Raw genomic sequence first — 14,179 nt, 5'->3', positions numbered from 1 at the left:
CATTGAAATATTGTGAAAGTTACTTTTGGATTGCAATTATTTCCAAGGCCTGATTTCACCTTTAAAGTTAAAAGTGGAGATTACATATTGTATTTTAGCTGCTGCTTCACAGTTCAGACGGACAAGGTTGAGAACCAAACAAGAACTAAAACCCTACATTTTCTAGTGTATTTACTTCCCAAAATTATTCAGCAGGCTCAGAATGTTTGTTGAATAACATGACACAGAGGCAGGAAAGTCTACGCTTTCATCACCAGTGTGATATTTCTGCATTCCCACTATAAAAAGAAAATCCCTTTGTAATACGAACATGTCCTGTGTAGAAAAAACATATTTTCAGTTTAAATATGATTCATATTCAAAGACCATCTTTACTATGTGTTTTCAAGTACAATGCAAAATGTAAAACCTACTGCAGCCAAGGACATGGGCAGGTTGAACACGGCACGGGAAGCACTCCATGGGAGCTCTTTGAGACCTTGGGCTATGTTGGGCCAGCGTTTGCGCCACACTCATCAGACTTGGTGAAGAATGTCACCAGAGCGCCCTTGGAGTTCAAGGAGGTGCCAGGCCTCTTCAATTGTGGTGGATGAACCAGGATTGAGGCGCTCCACCCGGATGATTAGCGCAAGGTTACCGGCCAATTCAAGATGGCATCCAACATCATGCTGTGCTGCGCATAAGAGCTAGTGGCTTCTTCTCCTTCTTCCCCATTCTGTTAGGATGCCTAGAGGGCTAGCAATGGACTGCTGATGCCAGGATTAAGAAGTGCATGACTCCCCCCTCCTGGCCTGTACAGATGTTGCCCCCGCGAACCCTATTCACCGGATGATTGTGCATAGAGATAAGTGGGGCCTGCAGCCATGTTTGTTCTACTTTGTGGTCCCCTAAATGCTGATGGTGGCTTATGAGCTTCGCAGCACTTGGCGATCCTTATGCTGAGGAGGAGCAGCTAGCCCTGTCTGCATATATTTCCTGCTTGGTTCAGTGGTGGAGGCACTGTTGGATTGTGTGATGAACTGCCATCTGGCAAGGGTGTGTTTAAGTAATGAAATGGTGCAGGTAATTCCATCACTGAAAGGGAAATCGGCTAATCAGAGTCCCCTTTCATAAGCTCCATGCCATAAGCATAGCGTGTACTTATGCCTCACTACACGAGTATCCTGATTCACAGCACCTGCTCTACCAGTGGCACAGAGCAGATTTAGAGGCCACATATACCCTCTTGACAGCTGCAGTGACACCCAAGTCTCTGCAGCACAGGACATGTATTTATAACATGCACCCCTGGTCCAAAAACTACATAAACATAATGATGTTGTCCTGGTGGCACATAACACTGTAAATATAAGCAATACCTAAGTTAGGGTATGGTGACAAGCATCCTTCAGTGTTATCCCACCCACTAAATTGATTTTGTACATGTGTCAGCCATGGGCCCAATTCAGCTGTGGATGGATTATGTGTATTCCTTCCAGACAAGGCCCAACCCTCTCCACTGACAGGACTAGCCTTGGAGGATTGGTTCTCTTTGTTTCTTTCTAAGGGTAGGTGACACCCTTTCTTCCAGGACAGCTACTCCACAGGACGTTGGCCTGGGAGCCAAAAACAAGAGGCACACCCATTCACAGAGTGCCAGGCCTCACACCGTGGTGCTGCGTTTCTAAAGACCATTTGATCCTATTGAGAAAGAGAGGCGGTGACTTCTAGGATAGGCTGAGAGGGTTCTGTAAAGATTTTGGAAGGTCCTGCAAAAAGGATTCTCTCCACATCTCTTTCTCTTTCCTGTCCCCTCCACTTCTTCTGGAACAAAGCACATTGGGCGTGACATCATAAGGGAAAAATTCACTCATTTCGAGAGGAGGGATTGGACCTATGACGTAGGATAGATTAAATCCAATCACCTGGAGACCTTTTCATATAAAAAACAGGGGTTCCCACCACATCTTTGAATCATATGGACTTATCTTGCAGCATGCTGAAGGTTTTGTTGGACCCTGCTGAGAGAGTAGTCCTTTCTAAAGTCCTGCAGTTGTGGGGTGAAGGCAGAGGTTCCAAAGACAGAAGCAAGATCTGCTCCCTAACCATCCCCAACATCCATTGGAGGTGAACAATGCTTTTCTGCAGGCCACCCTGTGCCTAGGACCTCACCGTGCTGCAGGTCCCCTGGAGGTGTTTCTAGCCTCCCCCATGTTTGGGAGCATGAGAATGGACTGGCATTGGGCATCCCTCCCTGCAGTGCGACTTACAGCACCTGGAAGCCAGAACAGCCGAGATCCCTGTTGTCGACGACGCCCATGCTCCAAAGCATGGTTTGAGTGTACCTCGCCATCAAGTGATTCAGCAGGACCCATTGTCATTGCCCTTTGTCATCCATGGTTCTTCGAACCACCGTCCACTGTTTGATCTCGTTTGCTGCCGTACTGTGCCAGCAAAAGCACGTTGTTGCCCCAGCCTGAACTACAAAGTACTGTTACCTTGCTTAATCAAGTCGCCGTCCAAAACACCACTGTCTTCACCGCTGCTCCTGTGAGCCAACTGATCCAACCTTGGTGTTCCCTGAACCACAAACTCTGATCTGTTGCATCAAAATGACTCACCTACACCTCTTGGCACCAGTTCGACCACCGTCGATCTTCAACTGCTGAACCGGACCTGGTAACCAATCTGCATTGCTTGAGTAGATGCTCTGAGAATGCAGCTCCCCTTCTGTTCGACCCCTTCTCAATGCCGGCCTGCTGCTGGAGCACCGTCACTGCCACATCTGCGACCTGAGCCGACACTGCGGCTGATGCTAAGAATCCTGGGTTGACACTGTCGAACCCCCAAGACAAATGCAGACGGTATTTGACTGATATACCTCCTCCCGGTCCATCTTTGGGCCCTACAGACTGGGTAGGCCATTCTTATACCTTCTTGCAACTTGAAGAAATATCCTTTTGAACATTTTGGTCTTTTGAATGCCCTTGCCCCCTTGTCTCATCACACAGAGTGCTGCATCAATTCTATTTGTGAATATTCTGTGTTTCTTCTACAGAGGTGGGTCTTTACAGTGTTTCTAGTTAAGTTAGTATTGAACAAGGTGTGTCTCATTAAAGCATATATTTGTATAGAACCTTGCTTAAACATTCTTTTATTTTGGACTGTTATACTTCACTGTTTGGTTTGCTACTGAACACATTCACACCCCTGGTAAGAGTATAGCCTTCCCTCGGTCCACGTTACCACAAAAGGCAAAGAAGGTATATATCTTGACTATACCTGTTTTATCTTTATCATTGTGTTGGCTCTTAGTTTGTAGAGGTGTGAGGGCTGAGTGTGCATTTTAGCCTCTACTCATCCTGGTACTCGTTGAGAGCCGAAGGAAATTCATCACAGATGGAGCTTATGCAGGCCTGAAGCCTGCACTGGCGCTGGGGCTGGACCATTGAGACTTTATTGCAATCAAACGACTGCCGTGTTGGCTGTGAAAACTCCTAAGGGGGCAAGTGCAGAGACGTGCTAGCCCTAATGCAGAATCAAGACAAGTCCAGGAGAACGGAACTACTGGTGGAAGCCCAGGTCTACCCGTGCTCGGAGAAGGATGCCTCTGTGATTGCCACTAAGTTCGACCTCCTGTAGATCTTCTCAGGTCTCAAGAAGGAAAAACAGGGGATGGTGGGAGAACTCGCATGAAAAGAGGACTGAGGCACGTATTAATGACCTAGAAAACACAACATGCAAAGCTTCATATGAGGTATCTCAACTAACATCACGCAGAGCCTGGCTTCTGACCTGAAAGCCTATGTTGAGGACTTGTTCAAATGCCTGCTTCAGTGGCCGGCAAGAGTGTTGACCTATATGAAATTCACAGAGTGTATTCCACCACCCAGCTGCGCAACAAGAAGTGACTTCCCGATGGGCTCACCAGAGTCCACTATTACTGTGTGAAAGAAGATATCATAGTCGAAACCAGGGCAAGCCAGGAAATTATCTTCAGGGGATAGAAACTACTCTTGCTGCAGGACCTTGTACCATCGATGCTGGCGAAGAGGAGGGCCCTTTGTGACTTTACATCTTGGCTGAGAGAGAAGGGCATTCGCTATCGATGGGGCTTTCCTTGTGCAGTGATTTGTGAACTTAATGGTAAGACGGAAGACAGTTACATCCATGCAGTTACACCCATGCAGGAGGTGACCCTACTTACAAACCTTGCCTCCAGGCTGTCCCCCCTAATGGAAGCTGGAAGGAGCGGGCACGGTATATACCCTCCCTCTGTGATGGGTCCTTGAGTCTGTTTTCTTTTGGTTTGCTATGTATTATTCTTTCTTTTCCTCTGTATTTTGGAGGGGGTGACTTGATGGGATCTTGATTGCTTAAAATTGCTGGTGGAGCGAGGAGGAGGATTGTGCTTATGGGTGGATGTGGAGTGGTTGTGGTCTGATCCCATCTCCTCAACATAGCTGCAGATTTGATTTTTGTGGGGTAGTTTTTTGGCTTGTTTGGGGATTGTGATTTGATTTGTTTTCAGGGTTTTTCAAAGTTATGCAGCGTGTATGTCTTTGCAGCAGTGATGTTTTCTGGATGGTGGAGAGATCTGATACAGGAGGGGGGAACATCTCGATCTGCAGGTGGCAATGTGTTGTGCCCTTTGTTCTCTGCCCTTTGAGCTGGAATTGTGGCTGTGGAAAATTATAAAGTAGTGACCCTGAATGCTCAAGGTTTGAACTCCCCGATCAAGAGGAGGTCATTATTGAGAAGGCTTCAGGGAACCAAAGTAGGTATATCTATGATTCAAGAAACTCATTTGTTGTCATATAGAGTACCCAGGTTGATGAGTAGGGCCTATCCCGCGCAATATTTTGCTTCGGCCGGCTCTAAACAACAGGGGACTGCAATTTTAATTGCAGGAGGCATTACTTTTGTTAAAGGGGGTGTTCTGAGGGATCCTGGTGGGCAGAACCTTGTGGTTAGGAGGACATTGTTGGGTCATGCTGTTACGCTGGCCTCCCTGTATTTTCTGAATGATAACCAACATGGTTTCTTTTTGGCACGCCTCCCGACACTCGCAGCATTTGCTGAGTGCTGCCTAGTAATTGGGGACATTTTAATTTAGGGCCAGACCCCGGAATGGATACAACACTGCCACCTTCTGCTGTGGACTATAGGAACACCCTTGCTTTTTTGAGGGCCATGCAGGGGTCCAGAGTGATTGATGTTTGCTGGTTACTTTATGGAACGGCGAGAGAATATACCCACTATTTGCATGCTCATATGAGCTCTTTACGGATCAACCTACTTCTGTTCTCACCTTCTTTGGTTCCTTTTATGTCGGGATTGGATATTGGTGCAAGGTTATTCTCGGATCGCTCCATAGTCTCGGCTGAGATATGCATTAATAGGGACCACTCCACACTGAGACGTGGATGGAAGCTTATGATACGATTCTTAAAGATCCAATTTTTTCGACCAGAAATAGCGACGGTCAGTGGCAAATTTCTTGTTCACAATGATGTAGGGGGGACCCCGGTCGAGGTGCTTTGGGATGCTATAAAGGCTGTTAGGGGTGAGTTTATCAGCCGGTCTGCGTCCTACTTTAGTACTAGAAACAAGCTAGAGAGCATCTGGAGGCCAGGGTTCGCAAGCATGAAAAGGCCCACCCCCAGTCAAAATCTCAAAGAGACTAGAGGGAATTGAGAATTGAGTTTGGCTATATCTAGTTTGGAGGCATTGATGGTGACTGATACTTACACGTCCTTGCGGTTCTATGTTGTTTTATCGACAGTCATTTTTTCAATGGATTTTTATTTGTATTTTGGGGGGGCTCCCCCAAACACCACGTTTTCCTATATTATTATCCCCACCCGACCCCCTGCCCATCCCTTTTAACCCCTTAGACACAATTTCAATTTGTTTTTTCGATGACATTTTTTCTGTAAAAATTCCATTTAAAAAACTGCTGTCAGCAAAAGGGCATTGTACCGTCCCTACTGTGCACAAAACAGTATTACTAAGTGTATGGTAAAAGTTGGTGTATAAATTGAGGAAACTGAGATCCAGGAACCGTGTTGCAGGTTTTGAGGACTCCTCGGGACCTTACAGTTCACAGAGGAATGGAACCTCGAGATGTTTTTGGCATTCCATGAGCACACTCTGAGCGCAGGATTCTTATCGAGTCCACTGGCCTTCCCGGGCTTTCCCAGGCACTCCATGACCAGTTAGAGCTCCCTATTATGGCAAAGGAGATTGATAAGGTTATCAGTTCGCTCCTTAATCAGAAGGCCCCAGGCCCTGATGGATTTACCCCACTGTTTTATAAAACTTTTAAGGCCCAGTTGTTAGCTCCCCTGATGGCAGTCTTTAATTCCTTTGTGCATTCGGGAATCATGATGGACGGACATTTTAAAACCGGGTAAAGATACTACGGTGTGTGATTCCTACTGCCCAATTTCCCTCCTCAGCATGGACACCAAGATTTATTCTAAGGTATTGTCCTCTTGGCTGATGGGTGGCCTAACGTCTTTGATTCACCGGGATCAAACAGGATTCATAGTGGGTTGCAATACGCATCACAACATCAGGCAAGCTATAAATGTTGTGGAAGCAGGGTGTCTGAGAGAATACCAATGACGCTACTGGCGATTGATGCTAACAAAGCATTTGACTGTGTTGATTGTGCCTTCAATCAGGTGACGCTTAGAAAATGTGGGTTCGGGCCCCACATTTATTGACAGAGTCTTGTATTGGTACAAATTCCTGAAAACAAGGATACATCTTAATAGTTTTTATTCCCAATACATACCCATCTCTGGAGACACCTGGGAGGGATATCATTCCCCCCACCCCTTATCTTTACTCTTATAATGGAATCCTTGGCCACCCAAATTAGAAGCACCACTGGAATGAGGGGTATCCCGATTGGGTGGACGGACCATAAGGCGGCACTGTATGCGGATGATGTTTTGATGATGATGTTGCATACTCACTCGTCATTATAAGCATTGATGTTGCAAATAGACCCATTTGAAAAAGCCTAATGCTTTCTTGTAAATGTAAGCAAATGAAAGGGTCAAAACGTCTCAGAGTCCACGGATGAAATGGCCAGGATTCAGAGCAAGTTTCCCTTTACTTGGAGTGTTTTTGAATTAGACTATCTGGGTATTAGGTTAACGCCTAGCTAAACAGGTTTGTACAAGGCTAATATCCCCTCCTTGCTTAAAGAGCTCGCTGAGAACTTGTTACAGTGGGGAAACCAGGAGATCTCCTGGATGGGTCAGATCACGGCTGTTAACATGAATGTAGTTCCCAGACTTTTGTATTCTGTGACAGCTGTGCCGATCCTGATTCCGAGCACCGCCTTTCAATCTCTTCACCAAAAGATGATTAAATGTGTATGGTCGGATCATAATCTGTGGGAGCCGAGACAGGCATGTCATGCTGACAAATATGGCAGAGGCTTGGACCTTCCAGTTCTTTATCGCTATGTTACGGCAGACAATCTATTGCACCGGTTGGAGTGGCAGCGGAGGCAAATGGGGCCCATTGGATGGATATTGAGCAAGCATTCCCTGCACAACCACTATGAGTTTGGGGTTTCAGAGTCAGAGCGGATTAGGTACTACCAACTAAGGCACTGGGCTACCAGTGCGTTGGCGCCCAGGCCTGGAATATGGGCGTCCAATGCTTTAGAGCTTATTGCATTGGATGGTGGCCCACAAAAAAAGATAACTAAATTGTATAAAATATTGGATGAATCAGACTCTGTATTGCAGCTTTCCTATGTGTCACAGTGGAAGAGGGATATTTGGGTTGGCTAATATCTGACGAGTCCTGGTGCAGAATCTGGGGGAGGGCAACTGTGGTGCCCTATGTGTGATGAGCAAGGACAATTCATATAAAGTCATGTTTTGGTGGTACATGTACCCATCCTGTCTGAATAAGATTGATGGTTCCATTTCCCCTCTGTGCTGGAGAGATTGTGGGTTGGAGGGCAACTTTGTACACCTCTGGTGGACCTCTGGAAGGGCACAAGTCTTCTGGGAGGAGGTTCTGGAATTGATAAAGGGCATAACAGGCTTACAGTTGCCAATGGAGCCCTTGGTGTTTTTTGGGTGAAACAGTAGAGTCTGTCTACGCCATGTCAAAGCGCCATTGATTAGCCACTTATTATTGACAGCCCAGAATACATTGGCCAGGTGCTGGAAATCGAAGGAGGGTCTGCAAGTTAATAGCTAGTGAAACAAAATCTGGGAAATAGTTTTGCCAGAAAATATTTGTGCCACCACTTGGGGTCGTCTGACTAGCCACATTGGGGTGTGGCTTGCTTTCCATGAGTTTTATGACAGGTATCCTCATCATTCAGTTAAACCGCTGCTGCTTAAATATTTCTCTCTGATTTATTCCTCAACTGTTTTCATGCTTAAGGTGGGCACTGGTAATGTTGAGTGGATGTCTCTTGATGACAGTGCTAAGAATAGGGGAACTCGCATGAACCTCTTCTGAAAAATAGATTGGTTGGGATGCACAGCCAATTCAATTATTCCAAAGAAAGTGAATATAATTAATCTTTTTCTGGTGCAGCTGGGTAAGGTCCTTGGCTCATAGGATCTGAATTTTCCTAAGGAAAAAAACATTATTTCGAATGCAGAAACCAATCATAAACAAAGGCTATTTGCTGTTCTAAATATGCTTGGGTTCAACATTAGAAATAATGTTTATTTCTTATGAGCCTCTTCAGACCAGACCGCTAGTTACCCTTCTGGTACATTATTTTCTCATATTGCCATACCCTGCAAATTGTACTTACATTTGTTTTTATATATATATATATGTTTTTATTTTTTTGACGGTTGAATTTGTTATTTTTTTGTTTGGAAAATTGGATAAACTCTTTAAAAAAAAAATCATACTGCAGGCATATGTGATATCCTGGGCTCCTAACACTAAGCACAAAGAATATAAAATACACTTGTGTAGCCTAGAAAACTGTATAATTTCTATGTCTGTATTTCCAGATGTTTCCTTTTTCCCAAGGTAGGGTGAGAGGTACAGTCATACAGTAATCACCATTTAAAGTTCCATGTTACTCTGCCATTAATTTAATTCACTTAAAAGCACACTGAATTTAAAACTGGAAGTTAGCATGGCCAATACATATTTCTCTTACCTAAGGGGAGTTTGAAACTGCTTCGAAGGAAACTTTAACCGTCGAGTAACCTCATTTCCAGGCCTAAATGAGTTCAGAAATACAAAACAACAAAAACATGAAGACCGCATACAAAGGCATTTGGTCGAGCACAAGCTGGTTTCGAAAGCCAGCTTGGGAAAACAACACATGGCTGGTCGTGGTCTCTCAGTTTAAAAGAGACTTTTAATAATCGATCAAACTGCAGACCTCTTGTAAAAAGAAAAACCCATTTGTAAAGATCAAGAGGGTGGTTATAGATTTTCATGTGAGAGCAGAAGAAACCTTGAATTATTTTCATTTTTTTTACTGTGGTTTAGTCTATAAACAATTTATAAACCTTTCATAAAATTCTTTCAACAACTGTTTACAATTCATTCCTATTTACAATTCATATACGCAGGTCTTAAAAACTTTACATTACCAAATTTAAAAAGCTTATTAAACGTGTTTTTGTTTCAAGTCATATTCTAGATATCTAAGATTTGCCTATTTCCCAGTGTTAGCATTACAGTTTTTAAAAAAGCATGTAGCAATAAGATTAAATGTACCCTGTTCACCGACATCAACCTTACCTACAACATCTCACACAGCACTTCCGAGCCCAACAACTATACTCTTGAGACCTTAAACTCTGGACAGTGTAAATCTAGATGCTTTAGTGTTTCTTTCACGTTGGTCCATGTGCAAAACCTTACACTGTGATGTGAATTTTGTTGTCCCATTTACGTATTCATTCCAAAGTCCGAAACTAGTTCATTCGGAACCATAAGTATTTGACATGTACTTTTGGAAAAAGAGAAACATATTTTAATGTTTCAGATCTCTTTCTGGGAAAGTTGGCATTCTCTCTATAAAGAGGGTGATTGGCCAGAAAATTGATTGTTTCCTCGCAGTCAAAGACAAACAACTTATTTTTTACAACACCAAGGGTGGTCACAAGTTCTTCACGCGAAGACCCAAACAACTGAATACTGTTACACATACTTTGTTTAAAATCGTTTAGAGAACCTGCTGAGGCGAGTGTTCAATTTTGCCCAAAAGCCTGGTAAAGCGAGTTAGCCGGAGGAGTTAGGAATTTTTTATACTCAGACAGTTTCCTCCACAGTGCCCTCCTAGACAGTGAAACTAGCCCAAACTCGTGCCTAATTATGGCGTTTGGAATTGCGTTGGCCAGACGTAGTGTTTTCTTCTATAGCATCCCTTGTAAGGAGTTTAAATAAGGGCCCAGTTCAGCAAACGTAATATCTAGACCATACAGAATAGTGGGTTCAACAAGCAGATAAAACTTAGTAAAGGCAGGAGAGAATATCACACAGTTGGGAGTATACTCTTTTCATTTTAATCAGCAATGGCATACATTTCCCTTTCAGGAAAAGTTTCCATGCCGATAGTGAACATGAATTAATCAGGTTAACCCCAGATACCTGATTGTTTTAACTCTTTCCAATCGTTGTACACCAACCTTCCAATTTCATTTTTTGGGGCGCTTTTTTATGGTAAAAATTAAGACCTTTGATTTTTTACCATTCACCTTCAAGTTGTTATCCTGTGCATACTGGAAAAAGAGACCCAACCTCCTGTGTAACCCTATACGGTGAAACCTTGCATTGACAGGCTATTCATATTGGAAAGGAGAAGGTGCTTGAGGTGTCTAAACAATGACCTCTAGTGACCACAGGAAGCTACTATGCTCTTGCAAAAATAAATAGACACAACATGTGTGCAATGTTTAACTCAGATAAGTCATCTTTATACATGTGTCACACTGAAGTGCAATCTCAGATGGACACCAGCCCAATCACATTTTGTAGCTAGAAGTAATATCCACTAAACTGTGTACAAATATATATATCGTAATGTGTAAAATTTAGGGGAAAAGAGTAGAAACACATAACTTCTCCAAATGTGATAACAATGCGATCATTCAGATGACAAAATGTGTGCTGTGATTTATAGAATCTGATAATATTAGTTGTATTAGTGTTGCATGTTCACATCAAAAGCTAGGTCCAAAAAATGTAATTGTTATTTTCTCAATAGGACTGGTTCCTGCTTCACCTTTGCTGAATCATACTACTAGGAACACCACACTTCTGTAAAGACTGGGAGGAGGTAAACCATATATATTTGCCTGCTCATAGGATTATTATTATTAAGATGTATGCAGAGATGAAAATTGAGGATTTTGGAACAAATTGGAGATCGGAGAGCAGAGCTAATACTATTTGAAGAACTGACCTCATGCAGATTGCAGACCAGTCCATGGAGAGAAAGATGACAAGTTTATATTTGGAAATTGGGTTCCAGATACTCACCTGATAAGCATGTTTGCTGATGCAAGGATCCCAGACTGACTGAATCCACCACTAATTCTCCAAATGAAAGAAGCCACATTTCAAAAGACAAATTAAAGCACAATAAACCCCAAATTGTCCATATAGATGGGCCAGGGTTAATCTGGGAAAATAAAGGGACGGGAAACCAGGGGAATATAATTTGAGAACAGGAACACAGATGCTGGGTTTTAAAAGTCATGTGTTACACAGAACCCAAAGTATGAAGTTATTTCTTTAAAGGCCAATGCACTTTGTATTGAAAAACGAAATGTAAAACTGAATGCATTTTGGTACGACTTTAATGCAGAATTATCTTTCTAAAATGAAGAACCATTTAAAATAACATTAGTGGCTTAAGCCGGTGTAGAGCCTTTTTGGAACTAGTGTAAGTTATGACACACTATCGTCTGAGAGATATCATGGTTTAAACGCAACCGGGGAGGCGTAGTTATAGATTAGATTTTGGTGCAACAAATGAATGAGTACAGGGAATTTGTTTTATTCATTAAGAAAGTGTAGAGTGTTAAATCCCTGTGATCCATTATCTTTAAATGCACAAAATGACGCATGTGTATTGTGGAAGGGAAGGTTTTTTTAACATTGTACATGCTACTGCGGAATAATATATCTCCAGTACAAAAACACATGCAGGCTGAAAACTTCACACAAATACATTAAAGATGTGCAGGCATACATAGATTAAAAATCCCACATGCAAATAATTGAAAGAAGTCAACTCACAAAGGTGAAAACGTAGTGTCACGACTCGCTCCCTTCGCTCCCGTTCCCACCACTTGGGGGCATGATTTGGGGTTTATTCCCTACTGGACTTTTCCTCCGAACCTTATACTACAGTGCTGTGATGAATTGGGAGCGCTAAATCCCTATTTTCCAAGCTACTTCCCTTCCGGATCCATTCCAGGTTTTTGGCAGCCAGCATGCTTCTTTAACCAAATGACTATGCTTCCCAGAATGCCTGGCCCACTGCTTCACCTCCACCCTTGCAGGACAAGGTTGGGTGGAGGATAGGCAACACCTGTGGCTGCAGGTGCAGCAATCAGCACACCTGAGGCGTGTGCTCGTTAAGCAGCTTTAAAAGCCTCAGTCTTACTTCAGTCCAGCGCTGGTCATCGTTGCAGTGTTTCCTGTTGTGACTAGTCCCTTGTTCCTTGATCTTAGCTTTTGTACCTAGTTCCCTGTTCCTGTTTTCTTGTTCCTCTGCCCCGGATTTCGGATTCATGCGCTAAATTGATTTCTGCTCCCTTGATTCCCTTTTTGTCTTCCTCTGTTTGCAGGCAGCATTTTTCAGTGCTTTCCCCTTTTAGATGCAGCCCAGTTTGTCTGTGTTCTATATTTCTTTGACTCTGTCCTTTGCTGCTGTAAACCCGTATGCCTTAGCCTTCCTCTTAGATTAGCTTCCTGTCTTTTCCTTGGAGGGGTAGGGGGAAGTTTGCATTGGTTATTTCGTTTTTCCCTGCTCCTGATCCTTACTTTCCATTGGGATCCATTCCATGTTTTCCATTGCACTTCTGCATTTATTTCCCATTTGATTATTAGGTGTGGTGTGCGGTTGTAGCTAGCTCCTGTGTGAATGCTTATGTTTTCCTCACTAATTTGTAATCACTATTCCAACTTAGGTATTTAGTTTTCCTCCCATTGCTGTTATAGCCTTTCAGAGTCCCAGTTTCATCAACAGGATTCGTGGGCTAGCTGACATTCAAGAGGTTTATCTCGTCCTCGTGAGTACTGTTCTTTAGTTCCCTTATTTAATACCATCAAGAGTGTTAGTTCACAGATCCTGTCATTGCTTGCCCTCCACGTGGGTTTAGCGCTGTCAGTACCTGTAACAGCAATTGGGGGTAAGGCGCTTGCCGACTTTCCTCGCGGTCAGGTGCTTACCCCACATCCCTTTTCATATATTGGTTTTGTTGTCACACTCTATTTGCACTCCTGGGTTCTAGCATACATGAGTCGTTGTTCCTGGGGGCACGTAGTTTAATTAAAAGCTATTCACTGTGTGATTTAGTGCACATTTCCCTTGCCATATTCGCTGCCTTTGTACTCGCCTGACTAATCCTGACAGAATGACCAGCCCAAAATTCCCATTGAATATGGCAAGTTTAAGAAAGAAAGGAAGCAAGGCCTCTAACAAGTTTGTACAGAAAGCTTCCCCTACATTTACCTGTGACAATCAAATCACTAGTCCTGACTTAAATGAACTCCTTGTCACGAATGGGCATTTACGTGCAAAGTATTTTTCCCATAGGATGGCACATCCTACATTGCCTGATCCTAGTTCTATCTTTTGTTTTGATCCAGATTCTATGTCAGCGCAAGCCTTAGCTGCAGAAAACAACACACTGTTAGACTTATTATACAAGAGTACCTCTGTTGTTGAACCCCATGATTCCAGTTGTGCTTCACCTCAGATAGAACAGTTTCATGGTACAAACATAAAGAATGGAGGGGTTCCTTGCATAACTTCTGTTTTCTACCCTCAGTCTAAGGCACACTCCTTTGCACAAGTACAGACTGTAGTCCCTAATGCCAAGAGGTCTAATGTCAATAGTTTGCTTAAGGGAAACACAGACCAAGTTAGTAAGAGAAAGCATAAATCTCAGAACCTGAAAGCAGTAGAGGACAATGCACAATCGGTGCACATCCAGATTGCTAGTGC

This window comes from Ambystoma mexicanum, chromosome 5p (genome assembly GCF_040938575.1).
Source record: "Ambystoma mexicanum isolate Mex_15411 chromosome 5p, UKY_AmexF1_1, whole genome shotgun sequence".
NCBI classification, from domain to species: Eukaryota; Metazoa; Chordata; class Amphibia; order Caudata; family Ambystomatidae; genus Ambystoma; species Ambystoma mexicanum.
Note: the sequence above shows the minus strand (reverse complement) of the source record.